This window comes from Bos grunniens, chromosome 1 (assembly GCF_055505025.1).
Source record: "Bos grunniens cultivar Pamir isolate PY7600 chromosome 1, Bosgru_T2T1.0, whole genome shotgun sequence".
In the NCBI taxonomy this organism is placed as follows: Eukaryota; Metazoa; Chordata; class Mammalia; order Artiodactyla; family Bovidae; genus Bos; species Bos grunniens.
This window is the reverse complement of record NC_141165.1, coordinates 115,826,828-115,847,002: the sequence shown is the minus strand read 5'-3', so window position 1 is coordinate 115,847,002 and position 20,175 is coordinate 115,826,828. Positions and strand designations below refer to the sequence as shown.

The 20,175-nt window shown below is 37.8% G+C and overlaps 1 protein-coding gene and 1 non-coding gene across 6 annotated transcripts in view; one reads left to right on the top strand and one right to left on the bottom strand.

Moving 5' to 3' along the window:
- The window catches only part of EPHA6 (EPH receptor A6), a 1,018,620-nt gene that overhangs the window by 602,370 nt on the left and 396,075 nt on the right, over window positions 1-20,175 (top strand). The gene's annotated exons all lie outside the window — the stretch shown is intronic.
- Window positions 4,200-4,305, bottom strand: LOC147380157 (U6 spliceosomal RNA). Its single transcript, XR_015135514.1, has one exon. It is a non-coding gene; the product is annotated as a U6 spliceosomal RNA (small nuclear RNA).

Genomic DNA, 20,175 nt, shown 5'->3' with positions numbered 1-20,175 from the left:
CCCATCACAAAAAGGCATATGCAAGAGTCTATAAAAAGGACAGTAAGTACACCCTAAGTGGGAACAAAATCCCCAAAGGGAACACCATAAGGAAAGAAAAGAGGAAAGCCATTTAGACCAGGTTTATTTCAAAGATTCACTACCTATAGATTTTTACTCCCTAGATTTCTGTGCCCTAATGAAGTTCCCTCTAATTCTTTAAAAATACCACCTTATCGCAAAATGGCACATTGATATGTATAAGACGTTCAAAAATACTCTCATGAAAACATCTAAGACAACAATACCACCCATAATTATACTACTATTATTAGCATTGTACCCATCCTCATTGCATTGAAGCTGTCAGGGAAGAAAAAGAAAATTGCCTACCTTCTTTTTATATTGTTCTTAGACTTGTGAATTAAATTGACAAAAGAGAGATTATCAAGAGAAAAGATGGATTTTTATTCCTGTATATACATAGTTCATAGAAAAATATGACTCAAGGAGACATTTAGAACTGGGGACTTATATCTTGACAGGGGAAGGGGAGGGGAATAAAGAGCACTTATGGGAACACAAATGACATTTAGAAAAGATAAATGGACCCTTACAAAAATAGATGGCAGATATATAGTTTTGTGACAGTGTCTGTTTAGATGATTTCTTAGGGTGCTAACTTCTCTTTTCTGGTGATAGGCATCAGTCCTCTCTGGTTGCAGAACTCCTGAGGGAGGGGATTTATGACAGTTGAATTCTTCCAGGAGGCTTTGACTTTAAACAGATAAGTAGAGTTTAGAAGTTTAAAAAAAGAAACATCATAGTGCATATTCTCAAATGGACAAGATATATAAAGTGTAGAGAGCAGCGCTAAGGCTAAGTCACTTAAGTCGTGTCTGACTCTTTGCGACCCTATGGACCATAGACTGCCAGGCTCCTCTGTCTGAGGAATTCTCCAGGCAAGAATACTGCAGTGGTTAACATTTCCTCCTTCATAGGATCTTCCCAAACCAGGAACTGAACCTGCGTCTCTGGCATCTCCTGATTGGCAGGCAGGTTATTTACCTCTAGCGCCACCTAGCAGAACAGTTCAAAATGTGGGAAGATGTAATTGAGATTAGGAAATTGATCTGAGCAAATTATACTCAGGTTTTTCTGAAGCATAGCTGCATGCAAGGAAACATTTCTGTGGGTATCTGGGAAACAAATCTCCAGCAAGCAGAGGTCATTTCTCAGTGGATTTATGACTCATTTCTCACTGGATTTATTATATGGGCTGATTTTTAGCCTGCTAGACCACTTCTCTTTGAAAACAGATTTGGCTTGCTTAAGAACCAGGCAAAATTAGGCAACTAACAGCTACAAAGATGTGCCAAAGATGGCCACAATAAAAGACAGAAATGATATGGACCTAACAGAAGCAGGAGAAATTAAGAAGAGGTGGCAGGAATACACAGAAGAACTATACAAAAAAGATCTGCATGACTCAGATAATCACAATGGTGTGATCACTCACCTAGAGCCAGACACCCTAGAATGTGAAGTCAAGTGGGCCGTAGGAAGCATCACTATGAACAAATCTAGTGGAGGTGATGGAATTCCAGTTGAGCTATTTCAAATCCTAAAAGATGATGCTGTGAAAGTGCTGTACTCAATATGCCAGTGAATTTGGAAAACTCAGCAGTGGCCAAAGGACTAGAAAAGGTCACTGCAGTCCCAAAGAAAGGCAATGCCAAAGAATGCTCAAACTATTGCACAATTACACTCATCTCACACGCTAACAAAGTAATGCTCAAAATTCTCCAAGCCAGGCTTCAATGGTTCACAAACTCTGAACTTCCAGATGTTCAAGCTGGATTTAGAAAAGTCAAAGGAACCAGATGTCAAATTGCCAACATCCATTGGATCATTGAAAAAGCAAGAGAGTTCCAGAAAAACATCTATTTCTGCCTTATTGACTATGCCAAAGCCTTTGACTGTGTGGATCACAACAAACTGTGGAAAATTCTGAAAGAGATGGGAATACCAGACCACCTGACCTGCCTCTTGAGAAATCTGTATGCAGGTCAGGAAGCAATAGTTAGAACTGGACATGGAACAACAGACTGGTTCCAAATTGGGAAAGGAGTATGTCAATGCTATATTTTGTTACCCTGTTTATTTAACTTATATGCAGATTACATCATGTGAAATGCCAGGCTGGATGAAGCACAAGCTGGAATCAAGATTGCCGGGAGAAATATCAGTAACTTCAGATATGCAGATAACACCACACTTATGGCAGAAAGCAAAGAAGAACTAAAGAGCCTCTTGATGAAAGTGAAAGAGGAGAGTGGAAAAGTGGCTTAGAACTCAATATTCAAAAAACTAAGGTCATGGCATCCGGTCCCATCACTTCATGGCAAATAGATGGGGAAACAGTGGAAACAGTGTCAGACTTTATTTTCCTGGGCTCCAAAATCACTGCAGACGGTGATAGCAGCCATGAAATTAAAAGACGCTTACTCCTTGGAAGAAAAGTTATGACCAATCTAGACAGCATATTCAAAAGCAGAGATATTACTTTGCCAAAAAAGGTCCATCTAGTCAAGGCTATGGTTTTTCCAGTAGTCATGTATGGATGTGAGAGTTGGACTGTGAAGAAAGCTGAGCGCCGAAGAATTGATGCTTTTGAACTGTGGTGTTGGAGAAGACTCTTGTGTGTCCCTTGGACTGCAAGGAGACCCAACCAGTCCATTCTGAAGGAGATCAGCCCCGGGATTTCTTTGGAAGGAATGATGCTAAAGCTGAAACTCCAGTACTTTGGCCACCTCAGGCGAAGAGTTGACTTATTGGAAAAGACTCTGATGCTGGGAGGGGTTGGGAACAGGAGAAGAAGGGGACAACAAAGGATGAGATGGCTGGATGGCATCACCAACTCGATAGACATGAGTTTAAGTGAACTTGGGGAGTTGGTGATGGACAGGGAGGCCTGGCGTGCTGCAATTCATGGGGTCACAAAGAGTCAGACACAACTGAGTGACTGAACTTAACTGAACTGAACTGAAAATCACTACAGACGGTGACTGCAGCATTGAAATTAAAAGATGCTTACTCCTTGGAAGAAAAGGTATGACCAACCTAGACAGCATATTAAAAAGCAGAGACATTGCCAACAAAGGTCCATCTAGTCAAAGCTTTGGTTTTTTCAGTAGTCATGTTTGGATGTGAGAGTTGGACTATAAAGAAAACTGACCACCAAAGAATTGATGCTTTTGAACTGTGATGTTGGAGAATACTCTTGAGAATCACTTAGACAGCAAGAAGATCCAACCAGTCCATCCTAAAGGAAATCAGTACTGAATATTCATTGGAAGGACTGAGGCTGAAGCTGAAAGTCCAGTACTTTGGCCACCTGATGTGAAAAACTGACTCAATTTGAAAAGACCCTGATGCTGGGAAAGATTGAAGGTGGGAGAAGAAGGGGACAACAGAGGATGTGATCTCTAGATGGTATCACTGATTCAATGGATGTAAATTTGAGTATGCTCTGGGAGTTGGTGATGGACAGGGCAGCCTAGTGTGCGGCAGTGCCTGGGATCGCAAAGAGTCGCACACATCTGAGTGACTGAACTGAACTGAGCTGAACAGCTACAAATACAAATCAAAAACATATGTATCAAATTAATAGATATGTAGTTTTAAAAATTCCCATTATTGAAGTTTGTCTTTTTTTAATTTTATTTTTTAATTGGAGTATAACTGCTTTACAATGTTGTGTTAGTTTCTGCTGTATAACAATGTGAATCAGCTATAATTATACATATATTCCCTCCTTCTAGAGCCTGCCACACACTCCTTCCTCCACTCACCCCCTCTAGGTCATCGCAGAGCACAGAGCTGAGCTCCCTGTGCTAGACAGCAGGCTCCCACTAGCTGTAAGTTTTACACAGTGTAGTATATATATGTCAGTGCTACTCTCTCAACTCATCCCACCCGTTCTTTCCTTCCTGTGCCCACAAGTCTGTTCTCTACATCTGTGTCTTTATTCCTGCCGTGCATATAGGTTCATCAGTAGGATTTTTCTCAATTCCATATATACACATTAATATGCAATATTTGTTTTTTATCCTTCTGGCTTACTTTTCTATATGACTGTCTTAAGTTCAACTATATAATTACAAATGACTCATTTTTTTTTCTTTTTAGGAATATTCCAAAAATATGAGTAATATTCCAAAAATATGGAACACTTTATGAATTTTCCTTTACCCTTGCACAGGGACCATGCTCATCTTCTCTGTATCCTTCTAGTTTTAGTATGTGTGCTGCTGGAGCAAGCACAAAATTGATCTCTTACATCAAAGTCAGAAAACCATGAAAACAATTATAGTAAATGACATAATTCTAAAACTATTAAGGACAGAAGTACATATATTCAAGGCAACACTCCAAACACTTAAATATTTCACAGCTTAGGCATTATCCAGATTGAAGGGTGCTGGCTGTAAACCATTGTGATGGCCATGATATTGTGTACCAACTAAAATACCATCATTACAGATCCATTTCCTTGTTTTCCTGTCACTTTACTTAAAATAACCTAATACAACTTGAATATTCAGAAATTATGTGTTGCTAAATTCCAATTTTAGTTTTTAAAATTAATATTATATTTTATGCATTTTCATGTATATTGTATGATTAATTATGTTAGTATTAAGAAAACAAATACTACTTGGTTGTATGAACTCACCGTGCAAATGTGTAGACTAAAAAAAATTTTTTATCTACATATTGTTTCCCTTAGAAATAGAATTTAGGAAAAAAAACACAATTATTTAACACATCATGTTGCATTTTAAAGAAATATAAAAGTGTGACTATGATTTATATTATTGATAATGAATTATACTACTTAGATCATTTTTAGCTTTAACAATCTTTGAAATCCTATTAACTTCTTTAATAAATTTGGAGCAATGCCATTTGGCTTGTTAACAAACGAGTCACAAATGTCAGTGACTATAAATAAAATAAAAGTGTAACATATGCACTAACTACTTTTGAAGCTACTATGAGAACATGAAGTAGAAATTATGAGCCAGCAGCCAATAGGAGAAAACACAAGCTTTTTTGTACATGCAGTCATGATTTGTAAACAACAATTAATAACTATAGAAAATGAGAGCAAACCACAGAGCTCAACCAGGTGTTATTTTATGCAAGTGATTTACTCTGCTATTTGATCAATGATAAGAACAAAATCACCCATATCCTCAGGAAGCCATGAATGTTTCAAGGCAGCTGTGATAGCACCTGGATACTTGTCCTACGCAAAGACTATCTCCATCAAGGAAGAATCAAGATTTATTCCTCTTGGCTTGAACCAGAAACAAGGCCAATAAATCTGTTGTTGCATTGCATTATTTCTTTAATGAGAGAACAAAGGCAGTTTTACAGTCCTATTTATGGTAAATTATCAGGAATACACTTGCATCTTCTTGAATCTGTGTGACAGGATCATCCAACATCCCCCCAAGTGGGCAGCAGCATGAGTGCTTTCTTCTGCCTTTCTATACTCTCTATAAAAGCATGCACACACACACACATACACGATCACATTCATGCACACTCACATGTATACACACACACACATTCACATACTCTCACGCACTCATACACACATGTGCGCACACACAACTCATACAGATTTACATGTACACACGCACATGCACACTGTTCAGTTCAGTTCAGTTCAGGTGCTCAGTCGTGTCCAACTCTTTGCGACCCCATGAATTGCAGCACGCCAGTCCTCCCTGTCCATCACCAACCCCCGGAGTTCACTCAAACTCACGTCCATCGAGTCGGTGATGCCATCCAGCCATCTCATCCTCTATCGTCCTCTTCTCCTCCTGCCCCCAATCCCTCCCAGCATCAGAGTCTTTTCCAATGAGTCAACTCTTCACATGAGGTGGCCAAAGTACTAGAGTTTCAGCTTTAACATCATTCCTTCCAAAGAAATCCCAGGGCTGATCTCCTTCAGAGTGGACTGGTTGGATCTCCTTGCAGTCCAAGGGGACTCTCAAGAGTCTTCTCCAACACCACAGTTCAAAAGCATCAATTCTTCGGCGCTCAGCTTTCTTCACAGTCCAACTCTCACATCCATATATGACCACAGGAAAAACCATAGCCTTGACTAGACAGACGTATGTTGGCAAAGTAGTGTCTCTGCTTTTGAATATGCTATCTAGGTTGGTCATAACTTTTCTTCCAAGCAGTAAGCGTCTTTTAATTTCATGGCTGAGTCACCATCTGCAGTGATTTTGGAGCCCCAATAAATAAAGTCTGACACTGTTTCCACTCGTTCCCCATCCATTTCCCATGAAGGGATGGGACCAGATGCCATGATCTTCGTTTTCTGAATGTTGAGCTTTAAGCCAACTTTGGTAAGGAAGAAATTTTCTTCTCCCTTCTAGGTTCTTCTGGCTGATCTAAAAATAAAATTGACCTGAGACAGACTGACAGGAAAAACCAAATAAAAGTTTGATAAAATGTATTAATGAGAGAGGGGCTTCTCTGGGGGTTCAGTGATAAAGAATCTGCCTGCAATGCAGGACACCCAGGTTCAATCCCTGGGTCAGGAAGATCCCATGGACTAGGAAATACTCCAGTATTCTTGCCTGGAGAATCCCATAGGCAGAGGAAAAGCCCAGGAAATCTGAGTAACTCCCCCCAAAAATGATTGAAACCTTCACCGTAAACACCATTGTCAGCTAAATATTCATACAAAAGAGTATGCTGGAGTAGTGATTTGGGATTCCAAAAGGAAAAAAGGCAATTCACAGGAAAGCATTTATTTGTTGTGCCATACAGAGACAATGGGGCACAAAGAGGTTCTTGACAAGCCTGATAAGTTTGTCCCACCACGTCCAGTCCATATTCTTTTCAGGGATCTCTGGTGATATCTGTATTCAAGGAACAGAACCTTTACATAAATTCTTTAGACAGCTAAGAGGGACATGAAAAGAAAGGCTTCCTGAGTCTTCTGTTTCTTAAAAATAATCAGCCTCTTCCACTAAGCATGAAGTCCTCCAGATCCATGCATGTTGCTGGCTCAGTAATGATTCACTGTTCATATATGGATAAAGAAGACGTGAGACATATATATATATATATATGTCTCACATCTTCTTTATCCATTCATCTGGTGATGGACATTGGGTGATTTCCATAACTTGGGTTGTTTTCCTTATTGTAAATAATGCTGCTATAAAGGTTGTGTGTGTGTATTTTCAACTTAGTATTTTCCTGTTTGTTTGTTTGTTTTTTCATATATATGCCCATGAGTGGAATTGCTGGATCATATGGTAGGCTTCCCAGGCGGTGCTAGTGGTAAAGAACCTGCCTGCCAATGCAGGAGATATGAGACATGGGTTCGATCCCTGGGTCAGGAAGATCCCCTGGAGGAGGACATGGCAACCCATTCCAGTATTCTTGCCTGGAGAATCCCATGGAAGGAGGAGCCTGATGGACTACAGTGCATAGGGCCATAGAGTTGGGCACAATAGAAGCAACTTAGCATACACACATGTACTCATGACAATTCTGTCTTCAATTTTTTGAGAAACCTGCACACTGTTTTTCATAGTGGCCACACCAATTTACATTCCCCCAACAGTGTAGAGGAATTTGCTTTTCTACACATCCTCGCCATTATTTATTTGTATTTTCTTGGATGTTAGCCTTTCTGACATGTATGAGGTGGTGTCTCATTGTGGTTTTGATTTACATTTCTCTAATAATTAGTGATGTTGAGCATCTTTTCATGTGCCTTTTACCTATCTATACATCTTCTTTCTAGAGAAGGGAATGGCTGGCTATCCACTCCAGTTCTTGCCTGGAGAATTCTATGGACAAAGGAGCCTGACAGACTATAGTCTGTGGGGTCATAAAGAGTCAGATATGTCTTCTCTGGAAAAACATCTATTCAGGTTTTCTGTGTTCAGTCATTCAGTCTTGTCTGACTCTGCAACCCCATGGACTACAGCCCACCAGGCTCCTCTCTCCATGGGATTTTCCCTGGCAAAAATACTGGAGTGGGTTGCCATTTCCTCCTCCAGGGATCAAAACTGCATCTCCTGCATTGCAGGCCGCTTCTTTAATGATGAGCCATTGGAGAAACCTATTCAGGTCTATGTGTGTGTGTTAAGTAGCTTCAGGTATGTCCAACTCTTTGCATCTGTATGGACTGTAGGCTCCTCTGTCCATGGGATCCTCCAGGCAAGAATACTGAGTGGGTTGCCATGCCCTCATCCAAGGGATCTTCCTGACCCAGGGATGGCATTTCTTATATCTCCTGCTTTGGCAGATGGGTTCTTTGCCTCTAGCACCACCTGGGAAGCCCTCTTCAGGTCTACTACCTATTCTTTAATTGATAGTTTGGGTTTTTTTATATTGAAATATAGGAGCTGTTTATGTGTCTTGGATATTAAGTCCTTATCAGTGGTATTATTTGCAAATATTTTCTCCTATTCAGTGGGTTGTCTTTCCTTTTGTCAATGATTTCCTTTGCTTATAAAAGCTGTTAAGTTAAATTAGAGCCCATTTGTTTATTTTTCCTTTTATTTCTTTTGCCTTAGAAGACAGATCAAAACAGTATTGCTGCAATCTATGTCAAAAAGTGTTCTTCTTATGTTCTTTTCTGGGATTGTTATTGTTTCAGGTCTTACATTTAGGTCTTTAATCCATTATAAGTTTATTTCTGTATATAGTGTGAGGAAATAGTCTAATCTCATTCCTTTACTTGTAGCTGTCCAACTTTCCCAGCACCACTTACTGAAGAGACTCTTTTTACTTCGTTGTATATTCTTGCCTCCTTTGTCATAGATTAATTGACCACAGGCACATGGATTTATTTCTGAGCTCTCTAGTGAGATAATCAGACAGAGTAAAATAAATATTCTTTGTTATCACTTACATGTGGAATCTTAAAAAAAAAAGATAATACAAATGAATGAATGTGTATAACTGTAGATCAAATAAAAAAAGAAAGCACAGCCTAAAAGCTGAGCATTATGTTTTGTTTGGCAGACACTCTTAAGACTTTGAGCCCAGGAAAAATCATCTCAAATAACACTGAGACTGCTCAGAAGAGGATTGGGGAAAGCCGGGATATATGGGAGTTTTTGCAACTAAATCAGGTAGTCAGACCATTAAAAGACTACTGTTAATGAAAGAAAACCAGGTTTCTAAAGGAATTTAGTACTTTTCTGTGTATGGACAGATGCAAGAGTCTGGACTCACTGAAACCATTCCTTTGATATGCCCTCAGCTCTCTGGGGCCAGTATCCTGAGTTTTCTCAGGTGCACAGTTGGGATGGCTGCAGCAGCTGACTGCTAGATGGGCTTGGCAGTGGGCAGCCCGCAGCCCATTTGTCTCCATCCTGAGTTCCCTCAGGGCTCAGGGCTCACCTTCTGGGCAGCTTTAATGTAATGACTTGATGGCTGCAGCATCCTTTGTTTACTGATATGGCAGACAACATTTTAGCCATGATAAAAAAAACCAGAAACTGACTCACAGATACAGAGAACAAACTAGTGGTTACCAGTGGGGAGAGGGAAGTGGGATGAAGGACAACATAAGCATATGGGATTAAGAGATTAAAACTACCATGTATACAATAGGCAGCAAGGGTATATTGTATAGTGGAGGAAAATATAGCGATTATTTCATAATAACATTAAATGAAGTACAATCTATAAAAATATTGAAACTAATATATTAGTCTTTTTAGGTCTTCTGCCCATTCTTTAATCAGGTTGCTTAGTTTTAAATCAACTATACTTCTATTAAAAAATTAATAACCAACCTAAATTAATTCTTAAGACAAAGAAATACATTTAGGTTTGCAAATTTTGCTTCTGTACAGCAAATATATGCTTATACAAAATTATGAATATAACTTTCACTCCCCAAAAATAATAGAGAATAAAAAATCAAAAACAGCTTTTTTAACATTGCACAGCTAGATTATATAGACTTATAGAACTTAACATTACAACCTATAAAAATCTATGGGATCCAGCAGACTTTTACTGACCAAAAGATGTTAAACTGTGGTGAGGAAAATTGAGAGCTCAGTTCAGAAGTTAGAACAGGTATTGGAATGATGAAAATGGGGTTAGAATTAGTGAAAAGGCAATTGATACTGCGAGTACTCAAAATCAGTAGTCAAATAACTCAGAATATTTGGGCCTTTGTTTTATTCCTCAGTCCATATACATTTTTCAGTTGAGATCGTGAAATAATGGGCTTCCCAGGTGGTTTAATGTAAAGAATCCACCTGAAATGCAGGAGACACAGAAGACATGGATTTGATCCCTGAGTTGGGAAGATTCCCTGGAGATGGCATGGCAGCCTAGAGGAAATGGCAACCCACTCCAGTATTCTTGTCTAGAGAATCCCATGATCAGAGGAGACTGGCAGGCTCTAGTCCATGGGGTTGCAAGGAGTTGGAAATGACTGAATGACTGAGCACATTAGTATTCTTATATGTTATTATTATTTTCTTACATTAATTCTACTCTTATAGAATGATGGTTATATACATGGTGTATGTAAATTAATTAGTGTTTGCATGGTACCATAATGGATATATAAAACAAAACCTCAGAGGCCAGGGCAATTGTCGAATAAGCCTTGAAATGAGATTTAAACAAGTTCTGAATAAAGGACATATTTACATGCAAAGTTTCTAATGTCTTTGTGTGTCACTGTACCAGGTCCTGTGGGAGCTTTAGATCTTGAAATGTGGCACAGTGACATGGTCCCTAAGGAACAGTCTTAGTCTGGAGTCTACTTCTTATCTCTTATGTACCTGCTGTTTCCAGTCTGATCCACATTTCTCAACTTGAAAATGAAAATAGTTGTACTTACAAAGTTTCAGTATATTTTAAAGGTGATTTAATGTATGTGAAAAGCATGGGAAGTTGAAAAGTGAACTACAATATATTATTATTTATTCTATAAAAGGGCTTGCAAGAGCTTACGATAGAGGCAGACAATTGCTAGTATCATGTGGAATAGACAATAAATGTTTTAGGAATTCAGACATCAAAATCAATTTCATTTGCAGTGATCAAAGAAGTCTTAAACAAGTCTGGGTTCTGTCTTAAGGGAAAAAATGGAAATCGTTGCTATTTTATCTTATGAATAGAAGTCCGTATATGTGAATCTCTCTTCTAAAATTCCCAAGTTTATCCATGGGTTGTTTCACAGTCAAAATGTGACTGAAATTTTCTGGTTTGTTTATGCACTTTAGGGGTCCAACAGCATAGAAAAGGATCTTCTCTTTTTCCTTCTTGAAACATCTAATAAGCAAATCCATAATACTTTTGAGACTAATTTTCACAAAACTTCTTCATTTGAAATACTTTTGAAGCCAGTGGCTTTTAGCTAGCTTTGTCTGCAATTTTGTATAATCACATAAACTCAAGGATGACAGAAATATATAGCAAGACTAAAATTTAGTAACTCTTCCATAAGCTACATGTGTTACTTCATAGTCATACCTTATAAATATATTCATATTTAGCTTCAACTTTTGAATTTATTAAAATTTTGAATTATATTTTTGAAAAAGTCTTCAGAATATCACATAAGCTAAGACTGAGATTATTTAGGCTCTTTGAGATCATATTCCTTTTAAATCAGATTTTTAAATTATGGGTAATATAATAATTTGTCAATGTAATTTCAAAATCAGAAACTATTGGACAATTATTAGGTTTATTTCTGTTTTGCTCTTGTTAACTTCTAGTTTTCTAAGTGAGCATGGTAAACAACTATTAGTAATTTAACCCTGTTATAGTTGATATATAATGTATGTGTGTGGGTATGTATGGAGAAGGCAATGGCACCCCACTCCAGTACTCTTGCCTGGAAAATCCCATGGACGGAGGAGCCTGGTAGGCTGCAGTCCATGGGGTCGCTAAGAGTCGGACACGACTGAGCGACTTCACTTTGACTTTTCACTTTCATGCATTGGAGGAGGAAATGGCAACCCACTCCAGTGTTCTTGCCTGGAAAATCTCAGGGACGGGGGAGCCTGGTGGGCTGCCGTCTATGGGGTCGTGCAGAGTCGGACACGACTGAAGCAACTTAGCAGCAGCAGCAGTGGGTATGTATGTGTTTTTAGAGAACCCACAGTTCAGTTTTATCCAGGTCAAAGAAAAGAGAAAGTTTTGATCACACTGGAAGAAACTCAACTAGAGGTTTGGAATCAGTACTAAAACAACAGGTGCAATGAGGACAGTATCCTCCAAGTACAGTTGATTCACTGCTACATTTGTCTATTTGTCTAATAGTAACAATTATAAACAGAGTAGCACAAGTAGTATTTGGAAAAGCCCTTTCAGTATTACAGTGTCAGGCATAATATTTCACTTGTCTTCTCACCACTGGTTCTCTTTGCCTTCCTGGGCTGCTGCTTCTTCAGTAAAGTCATTTTTGCTATTGAATGTCTTGAGAATCTCCTCATGAGTTTTCCTCTTGATTATGCTGGCCACACTCTTACATGTATAATATCAAGCAAATCTATGATGTTTAAATAGTCTACAGTCATAGTAAGTTTAAAAAAATTTTCCTTGGGAAACTTTCAGGTATTATGTGTCCCAGACAGGGATAACATCCCTTTGATTTTCTTTGTTCTCATCATCCTCAGGAGGAGGGTCATCCCTGTGGGTGTTTATACCACTGAATAACATTTTTAAATTTTTTAAAAGAATATTGCTGAATTATGATTTTGAGAGGAACTGGCCGTCATCTAATTCATGATCAATTCCAAATCTTCCAAAATAGTCTTGACAGCTACATGACTTATCAATGGTTACACAATAGTTTCCTGGGTTGTAGAGATCCCCTGGAGGAGGAAATGGTAATCCACTCCAGTATTCTTGTCTGGGAAATCCTATGGAAAGAGGAGCCTGGTAGATGACAGTCCATGGGGTCATGAAGAGTCAGACATGACTTAGCGACTAAACAGCAACAGCAACATACAATAGTTATATAGTTTAGTTACATAGTTTGTGGGCATTTACTATTTTAGAAATATTTTGAATCACACCATGTATATTGTTTTGCATAGTGCTTTTGTGACTTTTTGACTTCCCTGGTGGCTCAGATGGTAAAGCGTCTGCCTACAATGCGGGAGACCCAGGTTCAATTCCTGGGTTGGGAAGATCTCCTGGAGAAGGAAATGGCAACCCACTCCAGTATCCTTCCCTGGAAAAATCTCATGGATGATAGAATCTGGTAGGCTACAATCCATGGAGTCGCAAAGAGTTGGACACGACTGAGCAACTTCACTTTCACTTTTCACTTTTGTGACTTTAAATATTATGCTTATTCCCAGATGCCTGTATATCTAGATCATTTTTAAACAGCTTGATTGAAATCTATTGTATGGATTTCTTTTAAGACTCTGAACCTTTTTTCAGTTCAGTTCAGTTCAGTCTCTCAGTTGTGTCTGCTTCTTTGCGACCCAATGAACCACAACACGCCAGGCGTCCCGTCCATCACCAACTCCCAGAGTCCACCCAAACCCATGTCCATTGAGTCTGTGATGCCATCCAACCATCTCATCCTCTGTCATCCCCTTCTCCTCCTGCCCTCAATCTTTCCCAGAATCAAGGTCTTATCCAATGAGTAAGCTCTTTGCATCAGGGGGCCAAAGTATTGGAGTTTCAGCTTCCATATCAGTCCTTCAAATGAATACTCAGGACTGATCTCCTTTAGGATGGACTGGTTGGATCTCCTTGCAGTCCAAGGGACTCTCAAGAGTCTTCTCCAACACCACACTTCAAAAGCATCAATTCTTCTGCACTCAGCCCTCTTTACAGTCCATTTCTCACATCCATACATGATCACTGGAAAAACCATAGCCTTGACTAGACAGACCTTTGTCGGCAAAGTAATGTCTCTGCTTTTTAATATACTGTCTAGGTTGGTCATAACTTTCCTTACAAGGAGTAAGCGCCTTTTAATTCCTTGGCTGCAGTCACCATCTTCAGTGATTTTGGAGTCCAGAAAAATAAAAAGTCAGCCACTGTTTCCACTGTTTCCCCATCTATTTCCCATGAAGTGATGGGACTGGATGCCATGATCTTAGTTTTCTGAATATTGAGCTTTAAGCCAACATTTTCACTTTTATCTTTCACTTTCATCAAGAGGGTCTTTAGTTCTTCTTCACTTTCTGGCATAAGGGTGGTGTCATCTGCATATCTGAGGTTATTGATATTTCTCCTGGCAATCTTGATTCCAGCTTGTGTTTCCTCCAGCCCAGCATTTTTCATGATGTACTCTGCATATAAGTTGAATAAGCAGGGTGACAATATATGGCCTTGACATTCTCCTTTTCCTATTTGGAACCAGTCTGTTGTTCCATGTCCAGTTCTAACTGTTGCTTCCTGACCTGTATACAGGTTTCTCAAGAGGCAGGTCAGGTGGTCTGGTATACCCATCTCTTTCAGAATTTCTCACAGTTTATTGTGGTCCACACAGTCAAAGGCTTTGGCATAGTCAGTAAACCAGACATAGATGTTTTCCTGGAATTCTCTTGCTTTTTCCATGATCCAGCGGATGCTGGCAATTTGATCTCTGGTTCCTCTGCCTTTTCTAAAACCAGCTTGAACATCTGGAAGTTCACGGTTCATATAATGTTGAAGCCTAGCTTGGAAAATTTTGAGCATTACTTTACTAGCATGTGAGATGAGTGCAATTGTGCAGTAGGTTGAGCTTTCTTTGGCATTGCCTTTCTTTGGGTTTGGAATGAAAACTGACCTTTTCCAGTCCTATGGCCACTGCTGAGTTTTCCAAATGTGCTGGCATATTGAGTGCAGCACTTTCACAGCATCATCTTCCAGGATTTGAAATAGCTCCACTGGAATTTCATCACCTCCACTAGCTTTGTTCAAAATGATGCTTTCTAAGGCCCACTTGACTTTACATTCCAGGATGTCTGGCTCTAGGTGAGTGATCACACCATCATGATTATCTTGGTCATGAAGATCTTTTTTGTACAGTTCTTCTATGTAGTCTTGCCACTTCTTAATATCTTCTGCTTCTGTAGGTCCCTACCATTTCTGTCCTTTACTGAGCCCATCTTTGCATGAAACGTTCCCTTGGTATCTCTAATTTTCTTGAAGAGATCTCTAGTCTTTCTCATTCTATTGTTTTCCTCTATTTCTTTGCATTGATCACTGAAGAAGGCGTTCTTATCTCTCCTTGCTATTCTTTGAAACTCTGCATTCAAATGCATATATCTTTCCTTTTCTTCTTTGCTTTCTGCTTCCCTTCTTTTCACAGCTATTTGTAAGGCCTTCTCATACAGGCATTGTAGTAATAGAATGTGAAAGTAAAACTTTATTCATCATATTATTTTAAAATTATATTTTTGCAAGCTTTTTCACTTAGCTGCTTTCCACAATATATGTTAAAATGATTTTAGTCATTTACTATAGATGACTTTCCTGGTCATTTTAATAGAATTTTTCTTGTTTATGATAATATTTAAGTTGGCTGACTTTTTCCTATCCTGGAACATGATGCAGAATTTTTGATGTATTGACTGAGGCCCAGAAGTTACCAATCATATTCAAATATAACTAGGATATTATATTTTAAATCTATTTATTTTACAGTTTAATTCTTTACAGTTTAAATGATAACTACTTTTGCCTAGAAACATTACTGAAAACCAATTCTTAATTTTAATATAGTGAAATATTATGAATTGGGAAAATATGTGGAGTTAAGATGAAAAGGGCTTCCCTTATAGCTAAGTCAGTAAAGAATCTACCTGCAATGCAGGGGACCCAAGTTTGACCCCTGGGTTGGGAAGATCCTCTGGAGAAGGAAATGCAAGCCACTCCAGTATTCTTTCCTAGAGAATCCCATGGACAGAGTTTCCTGGAGGGATACAGTCCATGGGTTCACAAAAGTCAGACACTTCTTAGCAACCAAACCACCAAGATGAGATGTGACAAATTATTGATTTTTCTTTAGGGCCAGGTGAACTTTCTGAGATTTGGGTGGATACTATATGTTAACTTCCTAAAAAATAATGGTACAACACATATTTTTACTGATAGTTGACAAGTAATGATAAGGTCAACAGAATATCAGACTGGTCTAATTTGAGGATATTTTTTACCTTTATATTTCAAAGAAACTGCATTATAGAGCATCTGTTAAAACAGTTTCCCACATGCTTCTGAAATGATATAGTAGTTAGTAGAGGTATATGGTGTTAATTACTGAAAACAGCAGCCTCACAATATACTGAACAGTGAGCAGAGTAAATTAGCCAGTCATAAAGCTAATAAAATAGAAATTAAAAAGGCCAGGTTATGCTGAAAATAAATTTAAAGATGATGCTTCTGATTTTATTCTGTATATTTAAGAGCTGATAGTGCCGTGTCATTTTGACCCATCATTAATAGTGATGTTTCATTGTGTGCTCCGCAGGTAGTGCGAGTTTTTTGGGCCAATATATCCACATATTTTTCACTAACATATTTTTAAGCCACCTACCAGCTTCATATTTGCATGGCAGGAAGAATTTGAAAGACTGTGCAAGCTTTGTGTTGAACGATGTTAATTTTTCCCTTGGGAAAAACTCTTGAAATTCAAGGCTATATACTTTTTTTAAAATAGACAAATAAATTCTGAGGAAAAACTAGAAAAAAAAATTTGTCCTATATCACCTGTAACTTAAGATGGTAACAATCAGAAAGAGGAAGATCCCAGCCTTTTCTAGTAAGTAACATAGAAAAAGAGAACCCTGACATTGTATATTAAATAAGGAAAATCTATAGGATCAGAGTATCCAAAATATTTTTCAAAGGATCAGATCAAATAGTTTTTGAAAGTAATATAGTAGATGAGTTAGGTATTAAATAGATGACTTTTTTATTAATCTATTTTTTATTGAAAGACAATTGCTTTACAGAATTTTCTTATTTTCTGTCAAACCTCAACATGAATCAGCCATAGGTACACATATAAACCCTCCCTTCTGAAAGTCTCTCCCATCTCCCGCCCCATCCCACCCCTCTAGATTGATCCAGAGGCCCTGTTTGAGTTTCCTGAGGCATACAGCAAATTCCCATTGACTATCTATTTTACATACAGTAATGTAAGTTTCCATGTTAGTCTTTCCATGTGTCTCACCCTCTCCTCCCCCCTCCCCATGTCCATAAGTCTATTCTCTATGTCTGTTTCTCCATTGCTGCCCTGTGAATAAATTCTTTGGTAACATTTTTCTAGATTCTGTATATATGCGTTAGAATACAATATTTACCTTTCTCTTTCTGACTTACTTCACTCTGTATAATAAGTTCTAGGTTCATCTACCTCATTAGAACACATAAAAAGGTGTTCCTTTTTATGGCTGAGTAATATTCCATTATGTACATGTACCACAACTTCTTTATCCATTTATCTGTATCCATTTATCGATAGACATCTGGATTGCTTCCGTGTTCTAGTTACTGTAAATAGTGCGTATGGTACTTGCACAAAAACATAAATATAGACCAATGGAACAAGAAATAAAGTCCAGAAATAAACCCATGCACCTCTGGGTACCTTATTTTTGACAAAGGAGGCAAGAATATACAATGGGGCAAAGACAGCCTCTTCAATAAATGGTGCTGGGAAAACTGGACAGCTACATGTAAAAGAATAGAATTAGAACACTTCCTAACACCATACACAAAGACAAACTCAAAATGGATTAAAGACCTAAATGTAAGACCAGAAACTATAAAACTCTTAGACAAAAACATAGGCAGAACACTTGATGACATAAATCAAAGCAAGATCCTCTATGACCCACCTCCTAGAGTAATAGAAATAAAAACAAAAGTAAACAAGTGGAACCTTATTAAGCTTAAAAGCTTTTCACAGCAAAAGAAACTGTAAGCTAAGTGAAAAGACAACCCTCAGAATGGGAGAAAATAGTTGCAAATGAAACAACTGACAAAGGATTAATTTTCAAAATATAAATAGATGACTTTTTAATCACTGTTTTAGAAACATACTTTTAAAAAACTTACCTACTTTCTCTACTGACTCAAATGTATTAAGGTCTGCACAGATTAATCAGTTGAACTGTTTGTTTCCTATTGTTGCACTGCAACAAATCATCACAAACTTATTGTCTCAAAAACAACCTGTATTTATCATAATACAGTTCTATATGTCAGAAATCCAACATAAGTCTTATACGGCTGTAGTGAAGGTTTCAGGAGAACTTGTTCTTTCTGTAGGCTCCAAGAAGGATGCACTCCTTCCTTTTTCCAACTTCTGCATTCCTTGGCTCACAGCCTTCTCTTGTGTAGGTATCTTCTCCTATCTCTTTTTCATGAGTGTACCTGTGATTATATTAGGCCTACCTGGATAATCCAGAGTAATCTCATCTAAGAATCCTTAATTATCAAAAACTGCAAAGTCTCTTTACCAGATATGAACATTCGCAGGTTCTGGGGATTACAATGTAGAAATATTTGGATGCCATAATTTAGCACATCACAGGTCATATGGTTGAACATACCACAGTTTTATTCTCAGGTGTAGAAAAGAGACAGAGGCTATAAAGAAAATAAAGCACCAGTTCTGCTGTATGTAAGCATAATCTGTATATTTCAAGCTCATAATCAGGTTTTGACTACACAGGGAAGTAGATAAAAATATATATTACCACTGATTACAGGAAAAATCACATGAAAAGAAAAGCACATGTAACAGATATCATTAGATAGATTATGCTATCTGACATTTTCAAAACAAGATAAAGATCAGAAATATTTTGAAGCATGTTATCAGGTTTCAAAAATGTCAATTCACATGCTAAATATCACACTTACAAAATTTCACAAGTAAGAATAGTGTATTGGGTGTGTTCTTCTTCTCTACATACACAAAAGAAACACTATTACATACTTGTGCTCTGCAGTTCTACCCACTGGCTCATTAGCAAAGAAGAGAGGAAAATCATATAGTCTTAAAAGTCTGTTCTGAGTTCTACTTTCTAATCTATATTATTTATTATATTGTTCTGAATTCACATTTCATCCTGTTGTTGATAGATGTGCCTAGAAAGAGGCACAGGGAAGCACAGAAAGGAGGGCATAAAGCAAAGACAAAATGAAAAGCACTAAAAAAGGAAATTAAGAAAGTAAAGAAAAATGGAAAGTAGAGAAAGAAGGAATAAAAAAAGAAAGAGGTTGATAGATAAGCAAAGGGAAAGAGTTCTATGCGTAGTAAAAGTCAGCACTAGCGTTAGGACTAAGGTTGAAGTTATAGGAAGCAAACAATGACTCCAGATGTTTTATCAATTAAAGATTTTTAAAAGACAATGGATAGCTTTGTGAAGTACTGTACTCTTTATATAGTACTTTGTGAGGCACTGCACTCTTTATATAGTACTTTTTGAAGTACTATGCTCTTTATATACTCTGTGAAATACTACACTGCTAAAGTAAGAAGTGGTTACTCAGCTATCAGAAATACATTGAAGTATTTTCTGCATTGGTGATAAAAGGTATTAAACTGCTTATAAGATCTGTTTGTATATTGGGATTACATTATATAACATTCACTATTAAGATTTTCACTGTCACAAACACATGTGCATAGGAGTGTTCCCTGCTCCACTCTGTCTTTTTCATCTAAACACGCACACACACTCATGCCGGTAAGCATATCACAATAAATAAACCTTCATTTACCCAGTATGCTCAATAGATGACTTAGAATTAGCAACATTTGTTTGATCTTTAGGAAAACACCTCATGACCCATGGTGTAAATCTTGATTACATGCTAAAAATAAGACATATTTGTGATAATTCACAATATAATTTGATTGAGGGCAGGAGGAGAAGGGAGTAAAAGAGGATGAGGTGGTTGGATGGCATCACAGACTTAACAAACATGAGTTTGTGAAAACTCAGGGAGATAAATAAGGATGTGGAAGCCTGATGTGCTGCAATCCATGGGGTCACAAAGAGTTGGACATGACTGAGTGACTGAACTACAGTGTAAAATTGAACAGTAGTAAATTTGAACAGTAAAATTGAACAGTAGTGTTTGATATTTTAAAATTTAAAGAAATAATCAACTCGAAGACAACAAGGATATTTGTAACAT